The sequence below is a fragment of the Mixophyes fleayi genome, unplaced genomic scaffold (assembly GCF_038048845.1).
Source record: "Mixophyes fleayi isolate aMixFle1 unplaced genomic scaffold, aMixFle1.hap1 Scaffold_2869, whole genome shotgun sequence".
In the NCBI taxonomy this organism is placed as follows: domain Eukaryota; kingdom Metazoa; phylum Chordata; class Amphibia; order Anura; family Limnodynastidae; genus Mixophyes; species Mixophyes fleayi.
In genome coordinates this window covers 3,626-25,000 of record NW_027446926.1, presented here as the reverse complement: position 1 = coordinate 25,000, position 21,375 = coordinate 3,626, and the positions used below count along the sequence as shown (strand labels likewise).

At 34.9% G+C, this 21,375-nt stretch overlaps 1 non-coding gene and 4 pseudogenes across 1 annotated transcript in view; all 5 read left to right on the top strand.

Annotated features, from left to right (window-relative positions):
• The window catches only part of LOC142127149 (5S ribosomal RNA), a 119-nt gene extending 43 nt beyond the window's left edge, over nucleotides 1–76 (top strand). Inside the window, exon 1 of the ribosomal RNA XR_012685331.1 lies at nucleotides 1–76. This exon is cut by the window's left edge and continues 43 nt beyond it. This is a non-coding gene — a ribosomal RNA (5S ribosomal RNA).
• Nucleotides 77–170: 94 nt separating this feature from the next.
• Nucleotides 171–287, top strand: LOC142127164 (5S ribosomal RNA; annotated as a pseudogene).
• Nucleotides 288–350: 63 nt separating this feature from the next.
• Nucleotides 351–469, top strand: LOC142127155 (5S ribosomal RNA; annotated as a pseudogene).
• A 92-nt stretch (nucleotides 470–561) lies between these two features.
• LOC142127165 (5S ribosomal RNA) lies at nucleotides 562–680 on the top strand (annotated as a pseudogene).
• A 92-nt stretch (nucleotides 681–772) lies between these two features.
• On the top strand, nucleotides 773–890 carry LOC142127172 (5S ribosomal RNA; annotated as a pseudogene).
• The last annotated feature ends 20,485 nt before the right edge of the window (nucleotides 891–21,375 follow it).

The following is a 21,375-nucleotide window of genomic DNA, read 5'->3' as shown; positions in this document are numbered from 1 at the left end:
CTTGGAAGCTAAGCAGGGTTGGGCCTGGTTAGTACTTGGATGGGAGACCACCTGGGAATACCAGGTGCTGTAGGTTTTTTTTTTTTTTGTTTTTTTTTTCTCTTTTGTTCCTGCTTCCTTCATTTCTGGTGTTGAGATGTATAAGAGATGTAGGTCAGTAGGCAAGCAATACCTACAGTCAACCACCCTGAACATGCCCAATCTCGTCTGATCTTGGAAGCAAGCAGGGTTGGGCCTGGTTAGTACTTGAATGGGAGACCACTTGTGGATACCAGGTGCTGTAGGTTGTTTTTTTCGGGTTTTTTTCTCTCTTGTTCCTGCTTCCTTCAATGCTGGTGTTGAGATGTAATACCTACAGTCACACCACCCTGAACAAGCCCAATCTCATCTGATCTTGAAAGCTAAGCAGCGCCAAGCCTGGTTAGTACTTGGATGGGAGACCACCTGGGAATACCAGGTGCTGTAGGTTTTTTCTTTGTCGTTTTTTTAACTCTCTTGTTCCTGCTTGCTTCAATGTTGGTGTTGAGATGTATAAGAGATATAGGTCAGTAGGTAAGCAACACCTACAGCCACACTGCCCTGAACAAGCCCAATGTCATCTGATCTTGGAAACTAAGCAGGCCCGGGCCTGGTTAGTACTTGGATGGGAGGCCACCTGGGAATACCAGGTGCTGTAAGTTTTTTTTTTTTCGTTTTTTTTTCTCTCTTGTTCCTGCTACCTTCAATGCTGGTGTTGAGATGTATAAGAGATGTAGGTCAGTAAGGAAGCAATAGCTACAGTCAACCACCCTGAACATGCCCAAACTCATCTGATCTTGGAAGCTAAGCAGGGCTGGTCTTGCTTATTACTTGAATAGGAGACCACCTGAGAATACCGAGTGCTGTTGTTTTTTTTTTTTTCGTTTTTTTTCTCTCTTTTTGCGAATTCTCTTGCTCAGAAAGACTTAGAAAGTTGATAATTGTGGGCAATGTTAGAAATGTCATGAGAAACAAGAATTATGTAAAAGGATTGATGTAAGTCATTGTTTCCAAGAGAAAGGGAGACAGGAGTGTAAAAAAGCGTAGTTTTTGGACGGCAATGAAGAAATGACTATGTTTTGCGATTTCTTTTGCTCAGAAAGACTTAGAAAGTTGATAATTGTGGGCAATGTTAGAAATGTCATGAGAAACAAGAATTATGTAAAAGGATTGATGTAAGTCATTGTTTCCAAGAGAAAGGGAGACAGGAGTGTAAAAAAGCGTTGTTTTTGGACGGCAATGAAGAAATGACTATGTTTTGCGATTTCTCTTGCTCAGAAAGACTTAGAAAGTTGATAATTGTGGGCAATGTTAGAAATGTCATGAGAAACAAGAATTATGTAAAAGAATTGATGTAAGTCATTGTTTTCAAGAGAAAGGGAGACAGGAGTGTAAAAAAGTGTTGTTTTTGGACGGCAATGAAGAAATGACTTTGTTTTGCGATTTCTCTCGCTCAGAAAGACTTAGAAAGTTGATAATTGTGGGCAATGTTAGAAATGTCATGAGAAACAAGAATTATGTAAAAGAATTGATGTAAGTCATTGTTTCCAAGAGAAAGGGAGACAGGAGTGTAAAAAAGCGTTGTTTTTGGGTGGCAATGAAGAAATGACTATGTTTTGCGATTTCTCATGCTCAGAAAGACTTAGAAAGTTGATAATTGTGGACAATGTTAGAAATGTCATGAGAAACAAGAATTATGTAAAAGGATTGATGTAAGTCATTGTTTCCAAGAGAAAGGGAGACAGGAGTGTAAAAAAGCGTTGTTTTTGGACGGCAATGAAGAAATGACTATGTTTTGCGATTTCTCTTGCTCAGAAAGACTTAGAAAGTTCATAATTGTGGGCAATGTTAGAAATGTCATGAGAAACAAGAATTATGTAAAAGGATTGATGTAAGTCATTGTTTCCAAGAGAAAGGGAGACAGGAGTGTAAAAAAGCGTTGTTTTTGGACGGCAATGAAGAAATGACTATGTTTTGCGATTTCTCTTGCTCAGAAAGACTTAGAAAGTTGATAATTGTGGGCAATGTTAGAAGTGTCATGAGAAACAAGAATTATGTAAAAGGATTGATTTAAGTCATTGTTTCCAAGAGAAAGGGAGACAGGAGTGTAAAAAAGCGTTGTTTTTGGACGGCAATGAAGAAATGACTATGTTTTGCGATTTCTCTTGCTCAGAAAGACTTAGAAAGTTGATAATTGTGGGCAATGTTAGAAATGTCATGAGAAACAAGAATTATGTAAAAGAATTGATGTAAGCCATTGTTTCCAAGAGAAAGGGAGACAGAAGTGTAAAAAAGCGTTGTTTTTTGACGGCAATGAAGAAATGACTATGTTTTGCGAATTCTCTTGCTCAGAAAGACTTAGAAAGTTGATAATTGTGGGGAATGTTAGAAATGTCATGAGAAACAAGAATTATGTAAAAGGATTGATGTAAGTCATTGTTTCCAAGAGAAAGGGAGACAGGAGTGTAAAAAAGCGTTGTTTTTGGATGGCAATGAAGAAATGACTATGTTTTGCAATTTCTTTTGCTCAGAAAGACTTAGAAAGTTGATAATTGTGGGCAATGTTAGAAATGTCATGAGAAACAAGAATTATGTAAAAGGATTGATGTAAGTCATTGTTTCCAAGAGAAAGGGAGACAGGAGTGTAAAAAAGCGTTGTTTTTGGACGGCAATGAAGAAATGACTATGTTTTGCGATTTCTCTTGCTCAGAAAGACTTAGAAAGTTGATAATTGTGGGCAATGTTAGAAATGTCATGAGAAACAAGAATTATGTAAAAGAATTGATGTAAGTCATTGTTTTCAAGAGAAAGGGAGACAGGAGTGTAAAAAAGTGTTGTTTTTGGACGGCAATGAAGAAATGACTTTGTTTTGCGATTTCTCTTGCTCAGAAAGACTTAGATAGTTGATAATTGTGGGCAATGTTAGAAATGTCATGAGAAACAAGAATTATGTAAAAGAATTGATGTAAGTCATTGTTTCCAAGAGAAAGGGAGACAGGAGTGTAAAAAAGCGTTGTTTTTGGATGGCAATGAAGAAGTGACTATGTTTTGCGATTTCTCATGCTCAGAAAGACTTAGAAAGTTGATAATTGTGGGCAATGTTAGAAATGTCATGAGAAACAAGAATTATGTAAAAGAATTGATGTAAGTCATTGTTTCCATAAGAAAGGGAGACAGGAGTGTAAAAAAGCGTTGTTTTTGGACGGCAATGAAGAAATGACTATGTTTTGCGATTTCTCTTGCTCAGAAAGACTTAGAAAGTTGATAATTGTGGGCAATGTTAGAAATGTCATGAGAAACAAGAATTATGTAAAAGAATTGATGTAAGCCATTGTTTCCAAGAGAAAGGGAGACAGAAGTGTAAAAAAGCGTTGTTTTTTGACGGCAATGAAGAAATGACTATGTTTTGCGAATTCTCTTGCTCAGAAAGACTTAGAAAGTTGATAATTGTGGGGAATGTTAGAAATGTCATGAGAAACAAGAATTATGTAAAAGGATTGATGTAAGTCATTGTTTCCAAGAGAAAGGGAGACAGGAGTGTAAAAAAGCGTTGTTTTTGGATGGCAATGAAGAAATGACTATGTTTTGCAATTTCTTTTGCTCAGAAAGACTTAGAAAGTTGATAATTGTGGGCAATGTTAGAAATGTCATGAGAAACAAGAATTATGTAAAAGGATTGATGTAAGTCATTGTTTCCAAGAGAAAGGGAGACAGGAGTGTAAAAAAGCGTTGTTTTTGGACGGCAATGAAGAAATGACTATGTTTTGCGATTTCTCTTGCTCAGAAAGACTTAGAAAGTTGATAATTGTGGGCAATGTTAGAAATGTCATGAGAAACAAGAATTATGTAAAAGAATTGATGTAAGTCATTGTTTTCAAGAGAAAGGGAGACAGGAGTGTAAAAAAGTGTTGTTTTTGGACGGCAATGAAGAAATGACTTTGTTTTGCGATTTCTCTTGCTCAGAAAGACTTAGATAGTTGATAATTGTGGGCAATGTTAGAAATGTCATGAGAAACAAGAATTATGTAAAAGAATTGATGTAAGTCATTGTTTCCAAGAGAAAGGGAGACAGGAGTGTAAAAAAGCGTTGTTTTTGGATGGCAATGAAGAAGTGACTATGTTTTGCGATTTCTCATGCTCAGAAAGACTTAGAAAGTTGATAATTGTGGGCAATGTTAGAAATGTCATGAGAAACAAGAATTATGTAAAAGAATTGATGTAAGTCATTGTTTCCATAAGAAAGGGAGACAGGAGTGTAAAAAAGCGTTGTTTTTGGATGGCAATGAAGAAATGACTATGTTTTGCGATTTCTCATGCTCAGAAAGACTTAGAAAGTTGATAATTGTAGGCAATGTTAGAAATGTCATGAGAAACAAGAATTATGTAAAAGAATTGATGTAAGTCATTGTTTCCATAAGAAAGGGAGACAGGAGTGTAAAAAAGCGTTGTTTTTGGACGGGAATGAAGAAATGACTATGTTTTGCGATTTCTCTTGCTCAGAAAGACTTAGAAAGTTAATAATTGTGGGCAATGTTAGAAATGTCATTAGAAACAAGAATTATGTAAAAGGATTGATGTAAGTCATTGTTTCCAAGAGAAAGGGAGACAGGAGTGAAAAAAGCGTTGTTTTTGGACGGCATTGAAGAAATGACTATGTTTTGCTATTTCTCCTGCTCAGAAAGACTTAGAAAGTTGATAATTGTGGGCAATGTTAGAAATGTCATAAGAAACAAGAATTATGTAAAAGGATTGATGTAAGTCATTGTTTCCAAGAGAAAGGGAGACAGGAGTGTAAAAAAGCGTTGTTTTTGGACGGCAATGAAGAAATGCCTATGTTTTGCGATTTCTCTTGCTCTGAAAGACTTAGAAAGTTAATAATTGTAGACAATGTTAGAAATGTCATGAGAAACAAGAATTATGTAAAAGAATTGATGTAAGTCATTGTTTCCAAGAGAAAGGGAGACAGGAGTGTAAAAAAGCGTTGTTTTTGGACGGCAATGAAGAAATGACTATGTTTTGCGATTTCTCTTGCTCAGAAAGACTTAGAAAGTTGATAATTGTGGGCAATGTTAGAAATGTCATCAGAAACAAGAATTATGTAAAAGGATTGATGTAAGTCATTGTTTCCAAGAGAAAGGGAGACAGGAGTGTAAAAAAGCGTTGTTTTTGGATGGCAATGAAGAAATGACTATGTTTTGCGATTTCTCCTGCTCAGAAAGACTTAGAAAGTTGATAATTGTGGGCAATGTTAGAAAAGTCATGAGAAACAAGAATTATGTAAAAGGATTGATGTAAGTCATTGTTTCCAAGAGAAAGGGAGACAGGATTGTAAAAAAGCATTGTTTTTGGACGGCAATGAAGAAATGACTATGTTTTGCAATTTCTCTTGCTCAGAAAGACTTAGAAAGTTGATAATTGTGGGCAATGTTAGAAATGTCATGAGAAACAAGAATTATGTAAAAGAATTGATGTAAGTCATTGTTTCCATAAGAAAGGGAGACAGGAGTGTAAAAAAGCGTTGTTTTTTGACGGGAATGAAGAAATGACTATGTTTAGCGATTTCTCTTGCTCAGAAAGACTTAGAAAGTTAATAATTGTGGGCAATGTCAGAAATGTCATGAGAAACAAGAATTATGTAAAAGGATTGATGTAAGTCATTGTTTCCAAGAGAAAGGGAGACAGGAGTGTAAAAAAGCATTGTTTTTGGACGGCAATGAAGAAATGACTATGTTTTGCGATTTCTCTTGCTCAGAAAGACTTAGAAAGTTGATAATTGTGGGCAATGTCAGAAATGTCATGAGAAACAAGAATTATGTAAAAGAATTGATGTAAGCCATTGTTTCCAAGAGAAAGGGAGACAGGAGTGTAAAAAAGCGTTGTTTTTGGACGGCAATGAAGAAATGACTATGTTTTGCGATTTCTCTTGCTCAGAAAGACTTAGAAAGTTGATAATTGTGGGCAATGTTAGAAATGTCATGAGAAACAAGAATTATGTAAAAGAATTGATGTAAGTCATTGTTTCCAAGAGAAAGGGAGACAGGAGTGTAAAAAAGCATTGTTTTTGGACGGCAATGAAGAAATGACTATGTTTTGCGATTTCTCTTGCTCAGAAAGACTTAGAAAGTTGATAATTGTGGGCAATGTTAGAAATGTCATGAGAAACAAGAATTATGTAAAAGAATTGATGTAAGCCATTGTTTCCAAGAGAAAGGGAGACAGGAGTGTAAAAAAGCGTTGTTTTTGGACGGCAATGAAGAAATGAATATGTTTTGCGATTTCTCTTGCTCAGAAAGACTTAGAAAGTTGATAATTGTAGGCAATGTTAGAAATGTCATGAGAAACAAGAATTATGTAAAAGAATTGATGTAAGTCATTGTTTCCAAGAGAAAGGGAGACAGGAGTGTAAAAAAGCGTTGTTTTTGGACCGCAATGAAGAAATGACTATGTTTTGCGATTTCTCTTGCTCAGAAAGACTTAGAAAGTTGATAATTGTGGGCAATGTTAGAAATGTCATCAGAAACAAGAATTATGTAAAAGGATTGATGTAAGTCATTGTTTCCATGAGAAAGGGAGACAGGAGTGTAAAAAAAGCGTTGTTTTTGGATGGCAATGAAGAAATGACTATGTTTTGCGATTTCTCCTGCTCAGAAAGACTTAGAAAGTTGATAATTGTGGGCAATGTTAGAAATGTCATGAGAAACAAGAATTATGTAAAAGGATTGATGTAAGTCATTGTTTCCAAGAGAAAGGGAGACAGGATTGTAAAAAAGCATTGTTTTTGGACGGCAATGAAGAAATGACTATGTTTTGCGATTTCTCTTGCTCAGAAAGACTTAGAAAGTTGATATTTGGGGGCAATGTTAGAAATGTCATGAGAAACAAGAATTATGTAAAAGAATTGATGTAAGTCATTGTTACCATAAGAAAGGGAGACAGGAGTGTAAAAAAGCGTTGTTTTTTGACGGGAATGAAGAAATGACTATGTTTAGCGATTTCTCTTGCTCAGAAAGACTTAGAAAGTTAATAATTGTGGGCAATGTCAGAAATGTCATGAGAAACAAGAATTATGTAAAAGGATTGATGTAAGTCATTGTTTCCAAGAGAAAGGGAGACAGGAGTGTAAAAAAGCGTTGCTTTTGGACGGCAATGAAGAAATGACTATGTTTTGCGATTTCTCTTGCTCAGAAAGACTTAGAAAGTTGATAATTGTGGGCAATGTTAGAAATGTCATGAGAAACAAGAATTATGTAAAAGAATTGATGTAAGCCATTGTTTCCAAGAGAAAGGGAGACAGGAGTGTAAAAAAGCGTTGTTTTTGGACGGCAATGAAGAAATGAATATGTTTTGCGATTTCTCTTGCTCAGAAAGACTTAGAAAGTTGATAATTGTGGGCAATGTTAGAAATGTCATGAGAAACAAGAATTATGTAAAAGGATTGATGTAAGTCATTGTTTCCAAGAGAAAGGGAGACAGGAGTGTAAAAAAGCGTTGTTTTTGGACGGCAATGAAGAAATGCCTATGTTTTGCGATTTCTCTTGCTCAGAAAGACTTAGAAAGTTGATAATTGTGGGCAATGTTAGAAATGTCATGAGAAACAAGAATTATGTAAAAGAATTGATGTAAGTCATTGTTTCCATAAGAAAGGGAGACAGGAGTGTAAAAAAGCGTTGTTTTTTGACGGGAATGAAGAAATGACTATGTTTAGCGATTTCTCTTGCTCAGAAAGACTTAGAAAGTTAATAATTGTGGGCAATGTCAGAAATGTCATGAGAAACAAGAATTATGTAAAAGGATTGATGTAAGTCATTGTTTCCAAGAGAAAGGGAGACAGGAGTGTAAAAAAGCATTGTTTTTGGACGGCAATGAAGAAATGACTATGTTTTGCGATTTCTCTTGCTCAGAAAGACTTAGAAAGTTGATAATTGTGGGCAATGTCAGAAATGTCATGAGAAACAAGAATTATGTAAAAGAATTGATGTAAGTCATTGTTTCCATAAGAAAGGGAGACAGGAGTGTAAAAAAGCGTTGTTTTTTGACGGGAATGAAGAAATGACTATGTTTAGCGATTTCTCTTGCTCAGAAAGACTTAGAAAGTTAATAATTGTGGGCAATGTCAGAAATGTCATGAGAAACAAGAATTATGTAAAAGGATTGATGTAAGTCATTGTTTCCAAGAGAAAGGGAGACAGGAGTGTAAAAAAGCATTGTTTTTGGACGGCAATGAAGAAATGACTATGTTTTGCGATTTCTCTTGCTCAGAAAGACTTAGAAAGTTGATAATTGTGGGCAATGTCAGAAATGTCATGAGAAACAAGAATTATATAAAAGAATTGATGTAAGCCATTGTTTCCAAGAGAAAGGGAGACAGGAGTGTAAAAAAGCGTTGTTTTTGGACGGCAATGAAGAAATGACTATGTTTTGCGATTTCTCTTGCTCAGAAAGACTTAGAAAGTTGATAATTGTGGGCAATGTTAGAAATGTCATGAGAAACAAGAATTATGTAAAAGAATTGATGTAAGTCATTGTTTCCAAGAGAAAGGGAGACAGGAGTGTAAAAAAGCATTGTTTTTGGACGGCAATGAAGAAATGACTATGTTTTGCGATTTCTCTTGCTCAGAAAGACTTAGAAAGTTGATAATTGTGGGCAATGTTAGAAATGTCATGAGAAACAAGAATTATGTAAAAGAATTGATGTAAGCCATTGTTTCCAAGAGAAAGGGAGACAGGAGTGTAAAAAAGCGTTGTTTTTGGACGGCAATGAAGAAATGAATATGTTTTGCGATTTCTCTTGCTCAGAAAGACTTAGAAAGTTGATAATTGTAGGCAATGTTAGAAATGTCATGAGAAACAAGAATTATGTAAAAGAATTGATGTAAGTCATTGTTTCCAAGAGAAAGGGAGACAGGAGTGTAAAAAAGCGTTGTTTTTGGACCGCAATGAAGAAATGACTATGTTTTGCGATTTCTCTTGCTCAGAAAGACTTAGAAAGTTGATAATTGTGGGCAATGTTAGAAATGTCCTCAGAAACAAGAATTATGTAAAAGGATTGATGTAAGTCATTGTTTCCATGAGAAAGGGAGACAGGAGTGTAAAAAAAGCGTTTTTTTTGGATGGCAATGAAGAAATGACTATGTTTTGCGATTTCTCCTGCTCAGAAAGACTTAGAAAGTTGATAATTGTGGGCAATGTTAGAAATGTCATGAGAAACAAGAATTATGTAAAAGGATTGATGTAAGTCATTGTTTCCAAGAGAAAGGGAGACAGGATTGTAAAAAAGCATTGTTTTTGGACGGCAATGAAGAAATGACTATGTTTTGCGATTTCTCTTGCTCAGAAAGACTTAGAAAGTTGATATTTGTGGGCAATGTTAGAAATGTCATGAGAAACAAGAATTATGTAAAAGAATTGATGTAAGTCATTGTTTCCATAAGAAAGGGAGACAGGAGTGTAAAAAAGCGTTGTTTTTTGACGGGAATGAAGAAATGACTATGTTTAGCGATTTCTCTTGCTCAGAAAGACTTAGAAAGTTAATAATTGTGGGCAATGTCAGAAATGTCATGAGAAACAAGAATTATGTAAAAGGATTGATGTAAGTCATTGTTTCCAAGAGAAAGGGAGACAGGAGTGTAAAAAAGCGTTGCTTTTGGACGGCAATGAAGAAATGACTATGTTTTGCGATTTCTCTTGCTCAGAAAGACTTAGAAAGTTGATAATTGTGGGCAATGTTAGAAATGTCATGAGAAACAAGAATTATGTAAATGAATTGATGTAAGCCATTGTTTCCAAGAGAAAGGGAGACAGGAGTGTAAAAAAGCGTTGTTTTTGGACGGCAATGAAGAAATGAATATGTTTTGCGATTTCTCTTGCTCAGAAAGACTTAGAAAGTTGATAATTTAGGGCAATGTTAGAAATGTCATGAGAAACAAGAATTATGTAAAAGGATTGATGTAAGTCATTGTTTCCAAGAGAAAGGGAGACAGGAGTGTAAAAAAGCGTTGTTTTTGGACGGCAATGAAGAAATGCCTATGTTTTGCGATTTTTCTTGCTCAGAAAGACTTAGAAAGTTGATAATTGTAGGCAATGTTAGAAATGTCATGAGAAACAAGAATTATGTAAAAGAATTGATGTAGGTCATTGTTTCCAAGAGAAAGGGAGAGAGGAGTGTAAAAAAGCGTTGTTTTTGGACCACAATGAAGAAATGACTATGTTTTGCGATTTCTCTTGCTCAGAAAGACTTAGAAAGTTGATAATTGTGGGCAATGTTAGAAATGTCATCAGAAACAAGAATTATGTAAAAGGATTGATGTAAGTCATTGTTTCCATGAGAAAGGGAGACAGGAGTGTAAAAAAGCGTTGTTTTTGGATGGCAATGAAGAAATGACTATGTTTTGCGACTTCTCCTGCTCAGAAAGACTTAGAAAGTTGATAATTGTGGGCAATGTTAGAAATGTCATGAGAAACAAGAATTATGTAAAAGGATTGATGTAAGTCATTGTTTCCAAGAGAAAGGGAGACAGGATTGTAAAAAAGCATTGTTTTTGGACGGCAATGAAGAAATGACTATGTTTTGCGATTTCTCTTGCTCAGAAAGACTTAGAAAGTTGATAATTGTGGGCAATGTTAGAAATGTCATGAGAAACAAGAATTATGTAAAAGAATTGATGTAAGTCATTGTTTTCATAAGAAAGGGAGACAGGAGTGTAAAAAAGCGTTGTTTTTGGACCACAATGAAGAAATGACTATGTTTTGCGATTTCTCTTGCTCAGAAAGACTTAGAAAGTTAATAATTGTGGGCAATGTCAGAAATGTCATGAGAAACAAGAATTATGTAAAAGGATTGATGTAAGTCATTGTTTCCAAGAGAAAGGGAGACAGGAGTGTAAAAAAGCGTTGCTTTTGGACGGCAATGAAGAAATGAATATGTTTTGCGATTTCTCTTGCTCAGAAAGACTTAGAAAGTTGATAATTGTGGGCAATGTTAGAAATGTCATGAGAAACAAGAATTATGTAAAAGAATTGATGTAAGCCATTGTTTCCAAGAGAAAGGGAGACAGGAGTGTAAAAAAGCGTTGTTTTTGGACGGCAATGAAGAAATGAATATGTTTTGCGATTTCTCTTGCTCAGAAAGACTTAGAAAGTTGATAATTGTGGGCAATGTTAGAAATGTCATGAGAAACAAGAATTATGTAAAAGGATTGATGTAAGTCATTGTTTCCAAGAGAAAGGGAGACAGGAGTGTAAAAAAGCGTTGTTTTTGGACGGCAATGAAGAAATGCCTATGTTTTGCGATTTCTCTTGCTCAGAAAGACTTAGAAAGTTGATAATTGTGGGCAATGTTAGAAATGTCATGAGAAACAAGAATTATGTAAAAGAATTGATGTAAGTCATTGTTTCCATAAGAAAGGGAGACAGGAGTGTAAAAAAGCGTTGTTTTTTGACGGGAATGAAGAAATGACTATGTTTAGCGATTTCTCTTGCTCAGAAAGACTTAGAAAGTTAATAATTGTGGGCAATGTCAGAAATGTCATGAGAAACAAGAATTATGTAAAAGGATTGATGTAAGTCATTGTTTCCAAGAGAAAGGGAGACAGGAGTGTAAAAAAGCATTGTTTTTGGACGGCAATGAAGAAATGACTATGTTTTGCGATTTCTCTTGCTCAGAAAGACTTAGAAAGTTGATAATTGTGGGCAATGTCAGAAATGTCATGAGAAACAAGAATTATGTAAAAGAATTGATGTAAGTCATTGTTTCCATAAGAAAGGGAGACAGGAGTGTAAAAAAGCGTTGTTTTTTGACGGGAATGAAGAAATGACTATGTTTAGCGATTTCTCTTGCTCAGAAAGACTTAGAAAGTTAATAATTGTGGGCAATGTCAGAAATGTCATGAGAAACAAGAATTATGTAAAAGGATTGATGTAAGTCATTGTTTCCAAGAGAAAGGGAGACAGGAGTGTAAAAAAGCGTTGCTTTTGGACGGCAATGAAGAAATGAATATGTTTTGCGATTTCTCTTGCTCAGAAAGACTTAGAAAGTTGATAATTGTGGGCAATGTTAGAAATGTCATGAGAAACAAGAATTATGTAAAAGAATTGATGTAAGCCATTGTTTCCAAGAGAAAGGGAGACAGGAGTGTAAAAAAGCGTTGTTTTTGGACGGCAATGAAGAAATGAATATGTTTTGCGATTTCTCTTGCTCAGAAAGACTTAGAAAGTTGATAATTGTGGGCAATGTTAGAAATGTCATGAGAAACAAGAATTATGTAAAAGGATTGATGTAAGTCATTGTTTCCAAGAGAAAGGGAGACAGGAGTGTAAAAAAGCGTTGTTTTTGGACGGCAATGAAGAAATGCCTATGTTTTGCGATTTCTCTTGCTCAGAAAGACTTAGAAAGTTGATAATTGTGGGCAATGTTAGAAATGTCATGAGAAACAAGAATTATGTAAAAGAATTGATGTAAGTCATTGTTTCCATAAGAAAGGGAGACAGGAGTGTAAAAAAGCGTTGTTTTTTGACGGGAATGAAGAAATGACTATGTTTAGCGATTTCTCTTGCTCAGAAAGACTTAGAAAGTTAATAATTGTGGGCAATGTCAGAAATGTCATGAGAAACAAGAATTATGTAAAAGGATTGATGTAAGTCATTGTTTCCAAGAGAAAGGGAGACAGGAGTGTAAAAAAGCATTGTTTTTGGACGGCAATGAAGAAATGACTATGTTTTGCGATTTCTCTTGCTCAGAAAGACTTAGAAAGTTGATAATTGTGGGCAATGTCAGAAATGTCATGAGAAACAAGAATTATGTAAAAGAATTGATGTAAGTCATTGTTTCCATAAGAAAGGGAGACAGGAGTGTAAAAAAGCGTTGTTTTTTGACGGGAATGAAGAAATGACTATGTTTAGCGATTTCTCTTGCTCAGAAAGACTTAGAAAGTTAATAATTGTGGGCAATGTCAGAAATGTCATGAGAAACAAGAATTATGTAAAAGGATTGATGTAAGTCATTGTTTCCAAGAGAAAGGGAGACAGGAGTGTAAAAAAGCATTGTTTTTGGACGGCAATGAAGAAATGACTATGTTTTGCGATTTCTCTTGCTCAGAAAGACTTAGAAAGTTGATAATTGTGGGCAATGTCAGAAATGTCATGAGAAACAAGAATTATATAAAAGAATTGATGTAAGCCATTGTTTCCAAGAGAAAGGGAGACAGGAGTGTAAAAAAGCGTTGTTTTTGGACGGCAATGAAGAAATGACTATGTTTTGCGATTTCTCTTGCTCAGAAAGACTTAGAAAGTTGATAATTGTGGGCAATGTTAAAAATGTCATGAGAAACAAGAATTATGTAAAAGAATTGATGTAAGTCATTGTTTCCAAGAGAAAGGGAGACAGGAGTGTAAAAAAGCATTGTTTTTGGACGGCAATGAAGAAATGACTATGTTTTGCGATTTCTCTTGCTCAGAAAGACTTAGAAAGTTGATAATTGTGGGCAATGTTAGAAATGTCATGAGAAACAAGAATTATGTAAAAGAATTGATGTAAGCCATTGTTTCCAAGAGAAAGGGAGACAGGAGTGTAAAAAAGCGTTGTTTTTGGACGGCAATGAAGAAATGAATATGTTTTGCGATTTCTCTTGCTCAGAAAGACTTAGAAAGTTGATAATTGTAGGCAATGTTAGAAATGTCATGAGAAACAAGAATTATGTAAAAGAATTGATGTAAGTCATTGTTTCCAAGAGAAAGGGAGACAGGAGTGTAAAAAAGCGTTGTTTTTGGACAGCAATGAAGAAATGACTATGTTTTGCGATTTCTCTTGCTCAGAAAGACTTAGAAAGTTGATAATTGTGGGCAATGTTAGAAATGTCCTCAGAAACAAGAATTATGTAAAAGGATTGATGTAAGTCATTGTTTCCATGAGAAAGGGAGACAGGAGTGTAAAAAAAGCGTTTTTTTTGGATGGCAATGAAGAAATGACTATGTTTTGCGATTTCTCCTGCTCAGAAAGACTTAGAAAGTTGATAATTGTGGGCAATGTTAGAAATGTCATGAGAAACAAGAATTATGTAAAAGGATTGATGTAAGTCATTGTTTCCAAGAGAAAGGGAGACAGGATTGTAAAAAAGCATTGTTTTTGGACGGCAATGAAGAAATGACTATGTTTTGCGATTTCTCTTGCTCAGAAAGACTTAGAAAGTTGATATTTGTGGGCAATGTTAGAAATGTCATGAGAAACAAGAATTATGTAAAAGAATTGATGTAAGTCATTGTTTCCATAAGAAAGGGAGACAGGAGTGTAAAAAAGCGTTGTTTTTTGACGGGAATGAAGAAATGACTATGTTTAGCGATTTCTCTTGCTCAGAAAGACTTAGAAAGTTAATAATTGTGGGCAATGTCAGAAATGTCATGAGAAACAAGAATTATGTAAAAGGATTGATGTAAGTCATTGTTTCCAAGAGAAAGGGAGACAGGAGTGTAAAAAAGCGTTGCTTTTGGACAGCAATGAAGAAATGACTATGTTTTGCGATTTCTCTTGCTCAGAAAGACTTAGAAAGTTGATAATTGTGGGCAATGTTAGAAATGTCATGAGAAACAAGAATTATGTAAATGAATTGATGTAAGTCATTGTTTCCAAGAGAAAGGGAGACAGGAGTGTAAAAAAGCGTTGTTTTTGGACGGCAATGAAGAAATGCCTATGTTTTGCGATTTCTCTTGCTCAGAAAGACTTAGAAAGTTGATAATTTAGGGCAATGTTAGAAATGTCATGAGAAACAAGAATTATGTAAAAGGATTGATGTAAGTCATTGTTTCCAAGAGAAAGGGAGACAGGAGTGTAAAAAAGCGTTGTTTTTGGACGGCAATGAAGAAATGCCTATGTTTTGCGATTTTTCTTGCTCAGAAAGACTTAGAAAGTTGATAATTGTAGGCAATGTTAGAAATGTCATGAGAAACAAGAATTATGTAAAAGAATTGATGTAGGTCATTGTTTCCAAGAGAAAGGGAGAGAGGAGTGTAAAAAAGCGTTGTTTTTGGACCACAATGAAGAAATGACTATGTTTTGCGATTTCTCTTGCTCAGAAAGACTTAGAAAGTTGATAATTGTGGGCAATGTTAGAAATGTCATCAGAAACAAGAATTATGTAAAAGGATTGATGTAAGTCATTGTTTCCATGAGAAAGGGAGACAGGAGTGTAAAAAAGCGTTGTTTTTGGATGGCAATGAAGAAATGACTATGTTTTGCGACTTCTCCTGCTCAGAAAGACTTAGAAAGTTGATAATTGTGGGCAATGTTAGAAATGTCATGAGAAACAAGAATTATGTAAAAGGATTGATGTAAGTCATTGTTTCCAAGAGAAAGGGAGACAGGATTGTAAAAAAGCATTGTTTTTGGACCACAATGAAGAAATGACTATGTTTTGCGATTTCTCTTGCTCAGAAAGACTTAGAAAGTTAATAATTGTGGGCAATGTCAGAAATGTCATGAGAAACAAGAATTATGTAAAAGGATTGATGTAAGTCATTGTTTCCAAGAGAAAGGGAGACAGGAGTGTAAAAAAGCGTTGCTTTTGGACGGCAATGAAGAAATGAATATGTTTTGCGATTTCTCTTGCTCAGAAAGACTTAGAAAGTTGATAATTGTGGGCAATGTTAGAAATGTCATGAGAAACAAGAATTATGTAAAAGGATTGATGTAAGTCATTGTTTCCAAGAGAAAGGGAGACAGGAGTGTAAAAAAGCGTTGTTTTTGGACGGCAATGAAGAAATGCCTATGTTTTGCGATTTTTCTTGCTCAGAAAGACTTAGAAAGTTGATAATTGTAGGCAATGTTAGAAATGTCATGAGAAACAAGAATTATGTAAAAGAATTGATGTAGGTCATTGTTTCCAAGAGAAAGGGAGAGAGGAGTGTAAAAAAGCGTTGTTTTTGGACCACAATGAAGAAATGACTATGTTTTGCGATTTCTCTTGCTCAGAAAGACTTAGAAAGTTGATAATTGTGGGCAATGTTAGAAATGTCATCAGAAACAAGAATTATGTAAAAGGATTGATGTAAGTCATTGTTTCCATGAGAAAGGGAGACAGGAGTGTAAAAAAGCGTTGTTTTTGGATGGCAATGAAGAAATGACTATGTTTTGCGACTTCTCCTGCTCAGAAAGACTTAGAAAGTTGATAATTGTGGGCAATGTTAGAAATGTCATGAGAAACAAGAATTATGTAAAAGGATTGATGTAAGTCATTGTTTCCAAGAGAAAGGGAGACAGGATTGTAAAAAAGCATTGTTTTTGGACGGCAATGAAGAAATGACTATGTTTTGCGATTTCTCTTGCTCAGAAAGACTTAGAAAGTTGATAATTGTGGGCAATGTTAGAAATGTCATGAGAAACAAGAATTATGTAAAAGAATTGATGTAAGTCATTGTTTTCATAAGAAAGGGAGACAGGAGTGTAAAAAAGCGTTGTTTTTGGACCACAATGAAGAAATGACTATGTTTTGCGATTTCTCTTGCTCAGAAAGACTTAGAAAGTTAATAATTGTGGGCAATGTCAGAAATGTCATGAGAAACAAGAATTATGTAAAAGGATTGATGTAAGTCATTGTTTCCAAGAGAAAGGGAGACAGGAGTGTAAAAAAGCGTTGCTTTTGGACGGCAATGAAGAAATGACTATGTTTTGCGATTTCTCTTGCTCAGAAAGACTTAGAAAGTTGATAATTGTGGGCAATGTTAGAAATGTCATGAGAAACAAGAATTATGTAAAAGAATTGATGTAAGCCATTGTTTCCAAGAGAAAGGGAGACAGGAGTGTAAAAAAGCGTTGTTTTTGGACGGCAATGAAGAAATGAATATGTTTTGCGATTTCTCTTGCTCAGAAAGACTTAGAAAGTTGATAATTCTGGGCAATGTTAAAAAATGTCATGAGAAACAAGAATTATGTAAAAGGATTGATGTAAGTCATTGTTTCCAAGAGAAAGGGAGACAGGAGTGTAAAAAAGCGTTGTTTTTGGACGGCAATGAAGAAATGCCTATGTTTTGCGATTTCTCTTGCTCAGAAAGACTTAGAAAGTTGATAATTGTGGGCAATGTTAGAAATGTCATGAGAAACAAGAATTATGTAAAAGAATTGATGTAAGTCATTGTTTCCATAAGAAAGGGAGACAGGAGTGTAAAAAAGCGTTGTTTTTTGACGGGAATGAAGAAATGACTATGTTTAGCGATTTCTCTTGCTCAGAAAGACTTAGAAAGTTAATAATTGTGGGCAATGTCAGAAATGTCATGAGAAACAAGAATTATGTAAAAGGATTGATGTAAGTCATTGTTTCCAAGAGAAAGGGAGACAGGAGTGTAAAAAAGCATTGTTTTTGGACGGCAATGAAGAAATGACTATGTTTTGCGATTTCTCTTGCTCAGAAAGACTTAGAAAGTTGATAATTGTGGGCAATGTCAGAAATGTCATGAGAAACAAGAATTATGTAAAAGAATTGATGTAAGTCATTGTTTCCATAAGAAAGGGAGACAGGAGTGTAAAAAAGCGTTGTTTTTTGACGGGAATGAAGAAATGACTATGTTTAGCGATTTCTCTTGCTCAGAAAGACTTAGAAAGTTAATAATTGTGGGCAATGTCAGAAATGTCATGAGAAACAAGAATTATGTAAAAGGATTGATGTAAGTCATTGTTTCCAAGAGAAAGGGAGACAGGAGTGTAAAAAAGCATTGTTTTTGGACGGCAATGAAGAAATGACTATGTTTTGCGATTTCTCTTGCTCAGAAAGACTTAGAAAGTTGATAATTGTGGGCAATGTCAGAAATGTCATGAGAAACAAGAATTATATAAAAGAATTGATGTAAGCCATTGTTTCCAAGAGAAAGGGAGACAGGAGTGTAAAAAAGCGTTGTTTTTGGACGGCAATGAAGAAATGACTATGTTTTGCGATTTCTCTTGCTCAGAAAGACTTAGAAAGTTGATAATTGTGGGCAATGTTAGAAATGTCATGAGAAACAAGAATTAAGTAAAAGAATTGATGTAAGTCATTGTTTCCAAGAGAAAGGGAGACAGGAGTGTAAAAAAGCATTGTTTTTGGACGGCAATGAAGAAATGACTATGTTTTTCCGATTTCTCTTGCTCAGAAAGACTTAGAAAGTTGATAATTGTGGGCAATGTTAGAAATGTCATGAGAAACAAGAATTGTGTAAAAGAATTGATGTAAGCCATTGTTTCCAAGAGAAAGGGAGACAGGAGTGTAAAAAAGCGTTGTTTTGGACGGCAATGAAGAAATGAATATGTTTTGCGATTTCTCTTGCTCAGAAAGACTTAGAAAGTTGATAATTGTAGGCAATGTTAGAAATGTCATGAGAAACAAGAATTATGTAAAAGAATTGATGTAAGTCATTGTTTCCAAGAGAAAGGGAGACAGGAGTGTAAAAAAGCGTTGTTTTTGGACCGCAATGAAGAAATGACTATGTTTTGCGATTTCTCTTGCTCAGAAAGACTTAGAAAGTTGATAATTGTGGGCAATGTTAGAAATGTCATCAGAAACAAGAATTATGTAAAAGGATTGATGTAAGTCATTGTTTCCATGAGAAAGGGAGACAGGAGTGTAAAAAAGCGTTTTTTTTGGATGGCAATGAAGAAATGACTATGTTTTGCGATTTCTCCTGCTCAGAAAGACTTAGAAAGTTGATAATTGTGGGCAATGTTAGAAATGTCATGAGAAACAAGAATTATGTAAAAGGATTGATGTAAGTCATTGTTTCCAAGAGAAAGGGAGACAGGATTGTAAAAAAGCATTGTTTTTGGACGGCAATGAAGAAATGACTATGTTTTGCGATTTCTCTTGCTCAGAAAGACTTAGAAAGTTGATATTTGTGGGCAATGTTAGAAATGTCATGAGAAACAAGAATTATGTAAAAGAATTGATGTAAGTCATTGTTTCCATAAGAAAGGGAGACAGGAGTGTAAAAAAGCGTTGTTTTTTGACAGGAATGAAGAAATGACTATGTTTAGCAATTTCTCTTGCTCAGAAAGACTTAGAAAGTTAATAATTGTGGGCAATGTCAGAAATGTCATGAGAAACAAGAATTATGTAAAAGGATTGATGTAAGTCATTGTTTCCAAGAGAAAGGGAGACAGGAGTGTAAAAAAGCGTTGCTTTTGGACGGCAATGAAGAAATGACTATGTTTTGCGATTTCTCTTGCTCAGAAAGACTTAGAAAGTTGATAATTGTGGGCAATGTTAGAAATGTCATGAGAAACAAGAATTATGTAAAAGAATTGATGTAAGCCATTGTTTCCAAGAGAAAGGGAGACAGGAGTGTAAAAAAGCGTTGTTTTTGGACGGCAATGAAGAAATGAATATGTTTTGCGATTTCTCTTGCTCAGAAAGACTTAGAAAGTTGATAATGTGGGCAATGTTAGAAATGTCATGAGAAACAAGAATTATGTAAAAGATTGATGTAAGTCATTGTTTCCAAGAGAAAGGGAGACAGGAGTGTAAAAAAGCGTTGTTTTTGGACGGCAATGAAGAAATGCCTATGTTTTGCGATTTTTCTTGCTCAGAAAGACTTAGAAAGTTGATAATTGTAGGCAATGTTAGAAATGTCATGAGAAACAAGAATTATGTAAAAGAATTGATGTAGGTCATTGTTTCCAAGAGAAAGGGAGAGAGGAGTGTAAAAAAGCGTTGTTTTTGGACCACAATGAAGAAATGACTATGTTTTGCGATTTCTCTTGCTCAGAAAGACTTAGAAAGTTGATAATTGTGGGCAATGTTAGAAATGTCATCAGAAACAAGAATTATGTAAAAGGATTGATCTAAGTCATTGTTTCCATGAGAAAGGGAGAGAGGAGTGTAAAAAAGCGTTGTTTTTGGATGGCAATGAAGAAATGACTATGTTTTGCGACTTCTCCTGCTCAGAAAGACTTAGAAAGTTGATAATTGTGGGCAATGTTAGAAATGTCATGAGAAACAAGAATTATGTAAAAGGATTGATGTAAGTCATTGTTTCCAAGAGAAAGGAGACAGGATTGTAAAAAAGCATTGTTTTTGGACGGCAATGAAGAAATGACTATGTTTTGCGATTTCTCTTGCTCAGAAAGACTTAGAAAGTTGATAATTGTGGGCAATGTTAGAAATGTCATGAGAAACAAGAATTATGTAAAAGAATTGATGTAAGTCATTGTTTTCATAAGAAAGGGAGACAGGAGTGTAAAAAAGCGTTGTTTTTGGACGGAATGAAGAAATGACTATGTTTTGCGATTTCTCTTGCTCAGAAAGACTTAGAAAGTTAATAATTGTGGGCAATGTTAGAAACGTCATTAGAAACAAGAATTATGTAAAAGGATTTATGTAAGTCATTGTTTCCAAGAGAAAGGGAGACAGGAGTGAAAAAAGCGTTGTTTTTGGACGGCAATGAAGAAATGCCTATGTTTTGCGATTTTTCTTGCTCAGAAAGACTTAGAAAGTTGATAATTGTAGGCAATGTTAGAAATGTCATGAGAAACAAGAATTATGTAAAAGAATTGATGTAGGTCATTGTTTCCAAGAGAAAGGGAGAGAGGAGTGTAAAAAAGCGTTGTTTTTGGACCACAATGAAGAAATGACTATGTTTTGCGATTTCTCTTGCTCAGAAAGACTTAGAAAGTTAATAATTGTGGGCAATGTCAGAAATGTCATGAGAAACAAGAATTATGTAAAAGGATTGATGTAAGTCATTGTTTCCAAGAGAAAGGGAGACAGGAGTGTAAAAAAGCGTTGCTTTTGGACGGCAATGAAGAAATGACTATGTTTTGCGATTTCTCTTGCTCAGAAAGACTTAGAAAGTTGATAATTGTGGGCAATGTTAGAAATGTCATGAGAAACAAGAATTATGTAAAAGAATTGATGTAAGCCATTGTTTCCAAGAGAAAGGGAGACAGGAGTGTGAAAAAGCGTTGTTTTTGGACGGCAATGAAGAAATGAATATGTTTTGCGATTTCTCTTGCTCAGAAAGACTTAGAAAGTTGATAATTGTGGGCAATGTTAGAAATGTCATGAGAAACAAGAATTATGTAAAAGAATTGATGTAAGTCATTGTTTCCAAGAGAAAGGGAGACAGGAGTGTAAAAAAGCGTTGTTTTTGGACGGCAATGAAGAAATGACTATGTTTTGCAATTTCTCTTGCTCAGAAAGACTTAGAAAGTTGATAATTGTGGGCAATGTTAGAATGTCATGAGAAACAAGAATTATGTAAAAGAATTGATGTAAGCCATTGTTTCCAAGAGAAAGGGAGACAGGAGTGTAAAAAAGCGTTGTTTTTGGATGGGAATGAAGAAATGACTATGTTTTGCGATTTCTCTTGCTCAGAAAGACTTAGAAAGTTGATAATTGTGGGCAATGT